At 34.8% G+C, this 9,689-nt stretch overlaps 1 long non-coding RNA gene across 3 annotated transcripts; it reads right to left on the minus strand.

The window, feature by feature from the left end:
• Positions 1-854: 854 nt before the first annotated feature.
• Positions 855-2,843, minus strand: LOC130218655 (uncharacterized). Of its 3 annotated transcripts, none has more exons than XR_008835973.1 (7): positions 2,761-2,843; positions 2,464-2,593; positions 2,008-2,066; positions 1,867-1,914; positions 1,551-1,636; positions 1,412-1,475; positions 855-973 (listed from the first exon to the last, which is right to left on the minus strand). It is a non-coding gene; the product is annotated as an uncharacterized LOC130218655 (long non-coding RNA). The 3 variants fall into 3 exon arrangements; XR_008835972.1 differs by having other exon boundaries at positions 1,551-1,639; XR_008835971.1 differs by having other exon boundaries at positions 1,551-1,661.
• Positions 2,844-9,689: the final 6,846 nt, after the last annotated feature.

Below are 9,689 nucleotides of genomic sequence, written 5' to 3' on the forward strand. Positions count from 1 at the left end.
GCCGCGTAAGTGGCCTTTTTTAATTTAGAGATGGTACATTTGAATTGCCTCTGCCACTTCTTCCCCCACCTCAAACCTAAAAGTTGAATAGAGAACTATAGCCTGTTCACACCTTGATGCCTCAGCCTCAATAGCAACAGTTCACAGCCCATTTACGCCAAGACAGTGCAAGTTTAGCGGAAGAATGTCAAATCAAAATCAAGCAGATGAAGCACACCAGCAACTACTATCATGAAACTATTAAAATGGCATTGGCATAACTAAAATAAATGTTTATTTGCAGCAGCTTTTTTTCGCGCAACAGAAATGTGGCGTTGGGAAGCATTTAATAAATAAAAGCAGGGTTAATACCCAGCAAACATTTGGACGTCCGATTACCGTTGAAAAGACGTCGCTCCGTCACGTTGCGTCCTGGTTGAAAAGTAGTGCCAAAATGAAAATCCAACCGACGTCTTTTACGTCTTCTGGCCGTGAATCGCACGTCTTTTCTACACGGTCCCTGCACGTCGAAATATGTCATGTTCTGGACGTTTTCTGGTTGTTTTTAAAACGTGTTAATTCTTTATAATAAGTGTTTTAATAGCCTAATTATACATATAAAACAATCTAACTTATTATTTAAAGCTGTGAAATGCAATCAGGTCCAATTTCAGACCTGTTATACCTGAACGTCTTTATAGCATTGTAATCACGTGTAAATCATAATTAATACATTATGTAAGGATGCAATAGTGTTACAATTAAGCAAATTATTTATTGTGCATATAGTAACAGATGTACATCACTGTTAAACAGACACATCTAATAAGAATAAACAAAGCAACAACACAGAAATATGGACAACACAAGTGAAATGTTATTTTAGTGTCTTTATTTCTAATATTCTTCAGCTCTTCCTGGAAGGTGCTTGCTGTGTTCCTCCATTGCGGCATCTTTTTCTGTGTCTGTAGCATCTGGACTCACTTCACAGCATCTGAGGGAGGAGAATATGATTTTGTATTATCCTACAACTAAAAACGTACAATATATCAAGAATTACTGTCATGTTTTGTGAATGAACAGCAATGCGCCGAGCAGTATCTAATGTCAATACATACACATTCCCTACTACTCATCATTTTACAACTGCCCATATCCACACATCCACAGTTTTGTGACAAGCAAAGACTGTCATTCATGGCTTACACTAAAATTATAATTTAATATTTTTAGTCTGCTTGACAGCCGGAGTCTGTACAAACATTTTAAAACATCTGAACATTAGGCATGTCTATAAGGACAATGATGAATAACAGATGAAATCTATAGTTTAAATAATATAACATACGGGGTTAATTGTTGGGGTAGTAAAACATATTTTCCTGAAATATTGTGCAGAAATAAACACAAACAATGCAAGATAACTATGTACCTGTTTATCAATCTTTTAATCAGGCTCGGACAGAACATCCACCAACTCCGGACAGTTGCTGAACCTAAATGTGACACCAAAATCAGTCAGAGCGATCCAGACAGACAGAGACGCACATTCTTTCACATTTCAAACTTACACAGATGCAGTTTTTCTGTTCAGCTTTGATGAACACTTCACAGGATCTCGCTCTCAGAATCCAGTCTCTTAACAGAACATGTAGACCTGCTGGAGTCCACAATGACAATTACTGTAACAGAGCAATAGCTAACACCAGGCTTATGATGACGTTAACGTTTCTAGTTGCAATTATTTACTAAAGCGTTTATCAGGATACGCAGTAATAAGATCACAATACTCACCACAGGTATAAAAACTAGCTCTAGGTTTGCAAATGTGAACTCATACACATTATACACCTAAATACACTTTTAAGCATTCAACAAGTTTCTCACCTACTCTGGAGTGTCCTCAGGGAGTGGGATGACAAAGGATCATTTGCACTGGAGACAAACAAAACAACAGTGAGAAAGGTAATAATGAAATTACTTAATGAAGAGCAAATAAATAAATGCAAAGCCTTATATGATTCTTACAGTTGGCCTGGAGAAAGAGTATTGAATTCTGTCTGACAGATGACTGACTGTTATTCACCCTGCAAGACAAATTTGAACCTTAATGCAATTTAATTAATTACAGTACAAAAACTATTTTACAGGAGCAGTTAAAAGAAAAGTGGTTAGACTTTACCTGTTAAATCTCCACATGAGCTAATAACACCTACATGCATATATTTACCATTTTATGTTACTGTAAAATATTAAGTAAATAACTTTTTTATATACATGCTCATAAGTTTTGCTCTTATTGTTAATGACAGCCTATTAATGTAGGCTAAACTAAATCATTAATACTGGTATGGTAATGAATGCTGGAGACATATCTACAATAGAATGATACTATATAGCTTTTTGTTAGCTTTTCTAACAAATTCGTGCATTATTATCATTATTAAATTGTTTTATTTATACACCATTCCACTCCAAACTCACCTGAAATGGTCATTTTCAGCTCTGACTGAACACACAGCAGGTGGATTATGGGCAGAGATGCTGGAAAACATGTTGACCAGCTGTCTTCGAGGACCAGTGTAGGGAACCCCTGATAAACTGCGCCAGATTCCTGTAATAACATGACATATTGCTTAAACGCGACTTAATTTTAGCATAATGGCTAATTTTGGCCTAATCAAAGCAACTCCACATCGCTACTGGCAATGTGCATCATTTATTTCAGTTCCTTCGCGTAAAACTCAATAATGTTATTAAACGAATACAAACTGTACTTACACGGTAGGAGTATTGTGATCATTGTCCAACTTTTCGCCGCGTCCTCATGTTCTCGTGGTGCTGGACAAAAGCGGAAGAAAATGAAATTTGAAAACAGCGCCCTAGAATCCCGCGGGATTATGTTAGTCATATCGCGAGATTTGTTAGCGTTAGGTGCAAAAAAAGTTATATAGTAAAAATAGTTACTTTACTATCCTTTCACAGCACAGGACACTTTATGAATGTAATTGGTCAGTTGACAAGATGTAAATAAAAGTGATTTCTGTATTTCGTAAAGATAAATCTGTTTTTAATGAGTTTAGATGCCTGAAATCTGTCCACGTACCCACTTGGGACACACATATATATTAAGTGTATACCCAGATGTAAGTGCAATACTTTTTAACATTTCATAATTTCAGCAAGGGTATATGATGGACTATAAATGCACGTGTAAAGGACGTCATTTGTGGACTTAATCAGGACATGGTATATATTAAACTACATGTACATAAAATCGTAAATACACGCAACCCCAATATAAATAGACATGTTTAAATGTATACAAGCATATATTAATGCATTTTAGGACATGTTGTGCATTGGTGCCGTGCGGTCGCGACGAATTTTGGCTGTGGAAAGCACGTCGCTTTCAGACCATCAGTACACAATTGATGCCGTCGCGGAGCGACATCTTTTGGCCGGGGAAAGCACGTCGTCGTCCGACCAATGTTTGCTGGGTAGTGACGTGATTCAAATGATGGATCTGCGACAGAGAAACTAAGGGTTTTGGGAAACACTCATCACTATATCCTTTCCCCCCCAAAACTATGCATAGTTCAGCTGCAAGTTACAGTACGTCTTTGTTTGGGAAAGCACAGGTCCGCTGGTGCCGCGCGCCTCTTTCTCTGGGCCAAAGCAAGGTGATTTTAAAAATATTAAAGATATAGATTAATTAAATATTCAGCAAAAGAGACATTTATTTAATATTTCACTATGCATTTCATCTGATAGGCTAATCTTCATAGCTTAATTAACACATATTGTCAAAACCCACACATGTATGAAAATGAAAATGGCATTTATTTTATTATTAGACTCCGATTTGTTATTTGTTGCCTAGGCTATTTTCACATTTGAGGTGCTTTATTGGCATGACAAATAACTGTACATTCGTATTGCCAAAGCAGTGCAGCGTCACTGCGTACAAAGACAGTGCAAAAAGGGCAGTAGTGCAAACAATTATGGATATAACACAAAGAAAATAAAATAAAAAATAGAATAATAAAAATAAAAATAGAATCAGGATAAAGGTAATGATATAGCCTATTCTCAAAAGTAAGTCCACAAATAAAGAGTTCGAGTATTTGTGTGTTGTAGACAGTGGAGCGGGTATTGCTGGTTGAGCGCTCTGTGCTGTACTTTACACCTGCTTTGATCTGGTGCAGGCATAAATGCGCATGCGGTGGAGGCGCACTAAACTCACACTGGAGAAAACTGGACTAGTGGATATCACGAAGACACGCAGCTTAATTTATTTCATGTTTTGCTTAACTAATTCTTTGAATAAAACTATTGAGCTATAAAGGGAAAAAACGCAGAAGAAATTTGCCATTATATTAATTTTAGCACAGCTGCCAGTCATTTTCACATTAGTTTTTCAGTTAGGGATTAATATTAAAGTAGCCTAGTAAAAATGTCTATACTATAATATTATAATTTGTTATATCCATTATTATTATTATTATTATTATTATTAAGCTATACAATTGACAAAACGCAGAACCCTTAAAAAAATTTGCTTTCATTTTGACATAGCTAAAGCACACGTTTAAAGTTATGTAAAAAAAAAACATCCCATTCTACAGCAGCAGTCAAGTTAGGACACTTAAAAATGCCTTTTGCGTTTGAAGATGATCGACCTGCGAAGTTATGTTTACAGTGTTATAAAAGAAAAAGGTAGGCTATTTAGTGCGTGTGGATTTACCGTAGACAGGCTTTCTGTTTGGCTAATGCCTAAAAGGTAACTAAGTAACACATTAATTTTAGCAAATATTTTTAAATGGCATTTAAAATTTAAATTCATTTTTTTAATTTAATTTAACATTTAAATATTATTTAATTTAAAACATTTATTTTTTCCTTGCTGATTTTGGTTGGGTAATAAAGCGTGATGACTCAGATATGATCTAGTTTAGCTTGCATGTGTGGGCATGCTTTTCCTTTATTTCATCCTTTCCGTAAGGTGTTTTATTTATTTATTTATTTATAATTTTTTAAATAATGATGACAATATTCACTGTCTAAGCATTCCTCGGTATACTACCAACAAATTACGCCTCTGTACCCAAGTAGCCTACCTAAGTTAATTTACATTTCATGTAAAAAATAAGAAATCAAAAAAGACCAAAGTATTATGCTAAATATCCGTACAAACGAACATGTTTGTTGTTTAACTTTCGTTGATAAAACAACACAATACAGCCTATAATAATGAAGGCTAGTTAAATAGAAATAACTTTAACTGCTTGAAACAGTAAACGTTACATTTTAGAAACTTCACAAATACTAATCAATAATAATATAAATAGTAACGAAGAACAAAAATATTAGCCTAGGCTTGTAACAACATAAGTCAGATGTTGAAAAACCTGGCTGGGAAGACGGCGATAACATGAATTTTCTGTTCTTCAACGAGAAAAAAAAAAAAAAAAAAAAAAAAAAAAAAAAAAAAAAAAAAAAAAAAAAAACGCAGACACGACACAATGACGGCGTTAATTATACAACGCAGTGTTTACGATCATATTAACAACTAACATTAATATCAATAACTCCTCTGGCTTTAGACTTTACCTTTTAGAGCTTGTTCTTGTCGGCGCAATATAAGTTTATTGCATGTATAGCTACGAATCAGATTATGAAGAATGATTAAGAGCATGCTTTTCCTTTATTTCATCCTTTCCGTAAGGTTTATTTATAATTTTTTAAAATAATTGTTACGCCCCGTGTGGCTCAGAGGATGAAAAGGGCTTAACATAATTATGACAACCCCAATCTTTTATGAATTCCCCTGAGACGTTAGCTGATATGAATCGACACAGACAACGTGTCAAAAAAAGTGGTTCGTTTTATTACAATAAAGATAAAGGAAAATATTTAAATCACCCAAAATGTATTTACAAATGTGTACAATAAATGCAAAATGAAGTTAACAAACAAACCTGATAGAGGGAAGGAAAATAAGCGGTGCCAAATCAAAGAAAATAACAAATTAAACACCCTCTAACTAATCCCTCCCCCCAACTCTAAATAACTAAAGAGAAATATGTAAATAGGGAAAAAAAAAAAAAAAAAAAACATCTTCAGCGTCACACGCCCCTTACTCAACTGCACTCACTGGAACAAACATACACACAATAGCACCCGCTTCTAACCTAGTGGATTAACAGAGAATCAACTAAGTGTGTGAAAATGTAAGTCACGTGACATACTGAACTTTCACTTCCCTTTTAGTACATTTAAAGCAATTTAGGATAAGATGTTCTAAACAGATGTACAACTCACAAAGAAAACTTTAAAACGAACCAGAGAACAAGCTTGGCACAAAATGTCACACAAACAAGCACAGCAGCATCAAGGATCCCCCTCTAATCTAGCTTGAGTCTTCACTGGAGGAGTCCTTAAATAACCCCAATCTTCTTCTGATTGGTCCACTCGGGAGAACTCAGCCAACCAATCGGAACACCTAGATTTCAGAAGGACAGCAGACAGCAAATAAAAACAGAGAGGGGAGGAGAGAGCAACAGAGCAACACCCCCAGGCATGTAACAATAATGATGACAATGTTCACTGTCTAAGCATTCCTCGGTATACTACCAACAAATTACGCCTCTGTACCCAAGTAGCCTACCGAAGTTAATTTACATTTCATGTAAAAATTAAGAAATCAAAAAAAGACCAAAGTATTATGCTAAATATCCGTACAGACGAACATGTTTGTTGTTTAACTTTCGTTGATAAAACAACACAATACAGCTTATAATAATGTAGGCTAGTTAAATAGAAATAACTTTAACTGCTTGAAACAGTAAACGTTACATTTTAGAAACTTCACAAATACTAATCAATAATAATATAAACAGTAACGAAGAACAAAAATATTAGCCTAGGCTTGTAACAACATAAGTCAGATGTTGAAAAAAAAACTGCGTCTCTCCGCCTTTTGTTTTCTATTCATATTTTAAATTCTTTGCCAGAAAAACTAACATGTTGACTTTGTTCGGTTTAAGCGGAGACTTATTTGAGATTACAATGTTTCCAGCAGCACTGAGACGGTGTGCCTGTAGCGCATGCAGATACTTTTTCGCAACCGTGGCAAAGAGGGTATCTTGCTCCGCCGCCTGCATTTCTCGGAAACCAGCTCTACATCGCGGAGCGGCGCGTTCTCAACTACCAAATATGCTGCTCCATTTCTCATCAACGTCTACTATTTATCAGTTTCTCTTTTGCATTTGGCCATTTTTGAAAAGGCCTCTCTGCCATACCTGGCTGAACTAGCTGGGCATTTGCGTTCAGTAGATGACACCGGAGCTGGCTCCGCATTTCATGGGCTGGGTGACATGACCGCAGCTCTGGAGGTTCGACGTGTTTGTCCATTTAACACTTATTTTTCTAAACAAGCCCAACAAATAGCTTCATCCTAATTATTGATTCGCCTTTCTCGTTCGCCACGAATTGTTTCCAGATTGGCGCTGAGCGAGCATAAGCAGAGCGTAAAACACTGCAGTCAGTAAACCATTTAACAGATGCCCCGTCTGCAGCCAAACTTTAAAAATGTATAAAGCATATTTTAATCGTTTAACTGATACCATTCATCGGTTACAAACGTGCCCTTTCGGTTATTGCTTAATCGGTTATTTTGAGCATCCCCAACTATTTTTTTTCTCTCACGGCCGCACGCCGGAGATCCGGCATGGTGCAGGAATACTTTAAGCCCTGGTAAGATCATGTTTATTACTAAGAAAACTAAATCAAAATTATATTTTAATTGAACACATCTGATCACATAAGGTACGCACAGAAAAGTCTGTTTAGTGTTGTGGAAAGACAAAGCTGAATATCTGTGGTTAAACTGCCACCCAGCGGTCAAAAGCTGCTGGCGCACCAAGTACCGCTGTCGCCGCGGTATGAATGGCGCCATAAGGAACACATTGAAGTAGTAACATCTGTATCAATGATATTAATAAATCAGTGATGATGACCTGAGGTAAATATTAATGTTATGTAGTGATAAATCAGCAGTGATGACCTGAGGTTAACATATTAATGATATTAATAAATCAGCGATGATGACCTGAGGTTAACATATTAATGCTATTAATTAATTAGCAATGATGACCTGAGGTTAACATATTAATGATATTAATAAATCAACGATGATGACCTGAGGTTAACATATTAATGCTATTAATAAATCAGTGATGATGATCTGATGTTAACGTATTAATTATATTAATAAATCAGCGATGATGACCTGAGGTTAACAGATTAACCTTAATTATATTAATAAATCAGTGATGTTGACCTGAGGTTAACATATTAATGAAATAGCGATGATGACCTCAGGTTAACATATTAATGATATTAATAAATAAGTGATGACCTGAGGTAAATAATAATGTTATGTAGTTATATATTAATCAATGATGGCCTGAGGTTAACATATTAATGATATTAATAAATCAGTGATGATGACCTGAGGTTAACGCATTAATGATATTATTATATCAGTGACGATGGCCTGAGGTAAATATTAATGTTATGTAGTGATAAATCAGCAATGATGACCTGAGGTTAACATATTAGTAAATCAGCGATGATGACCTGAGGTTAAAATATTAACGATATTAATAAATCAGCGATGATGACCTGAGGTTAACATATTAACCTTAATGATATTAATAAATCAGTGATGACCTGAGGTTAATGTATTAATGATATTAATAAATCAGTGATGATGACCTGAGGTTAACATATTAATGATATTAATAAATCAGCGATGATGACCTGAGGTTACCATAATAATGATATTAATAAATCAGCGATGATGACTTGAGGTTGACGTATTAATGATATTAATAAATCAGTGATGATGACCTGAGGTTAACCTATTAATGATATTAATAAATCAGCGATGATGACCTGAGGTTAACGTATTAATGATATAAATAAATCAGCGATGATGACCTGAGGTTAACATATTACCTTAATGATATGTATACATCTGTGATATTGACCTGAGGTTAACATATTAATGAATCAGCGATGATGACCTGAGGTTAATGTATTGATGATATTAATAAATCAGTGATGATGACCTAAGGTTAACATATTAATATTATTAATAAATCAGCGATGATGACCTGAGGTTAACGTATTAATGATATTAATAAATCAGTAATGATGACCTGAGTTTAACGTATTAATGATATTAATAAATTAGCTATGATGACCTGAGGTTAACGTATTAATGAAATGAATAAATCAGCGATGATGACCTGAGGTTAACATATTAACCTTAATGATATGAATAAATCAGTGATGTTGACCTGAGGCTAACATATTAATAAATCAGCGATGATGACCTGAGGTTAATGTATTAATGATATTAATAAATCAGTGATGATGACCTAAGGTTAGCATATTAATATTATTAATAAATCAGCGATGATGACCTGAGGTTAATATATTTAACAGAATAAATTATCAGATTAAATCGCTAGTTGAATTTTGCAGCGATTCACAGTACGTTATATTCAACTAACCTACTGTCTTGTGTTTAAACTAGTGCTGTTTTGGTCCACATTTCTGGCGTTTCTCATTAAATGAAATTGACATATTACATGCTAAAAAACAGAATTATTAGGAAAAAATAAATTAGCTAAATTAGC

Source organism: Danio aesculapii, chromosome 24, assembly GCF_903798145.1.
Source record: "Danio aesculapii chromosome 24, fDanAes4.1, whole genome shotgun sequence".
NCBI lineage: Eukaryota > Metazoa > Chordata > Actinopteri > Cypriniformes > Danionidae > Danio > Danio aesculapii.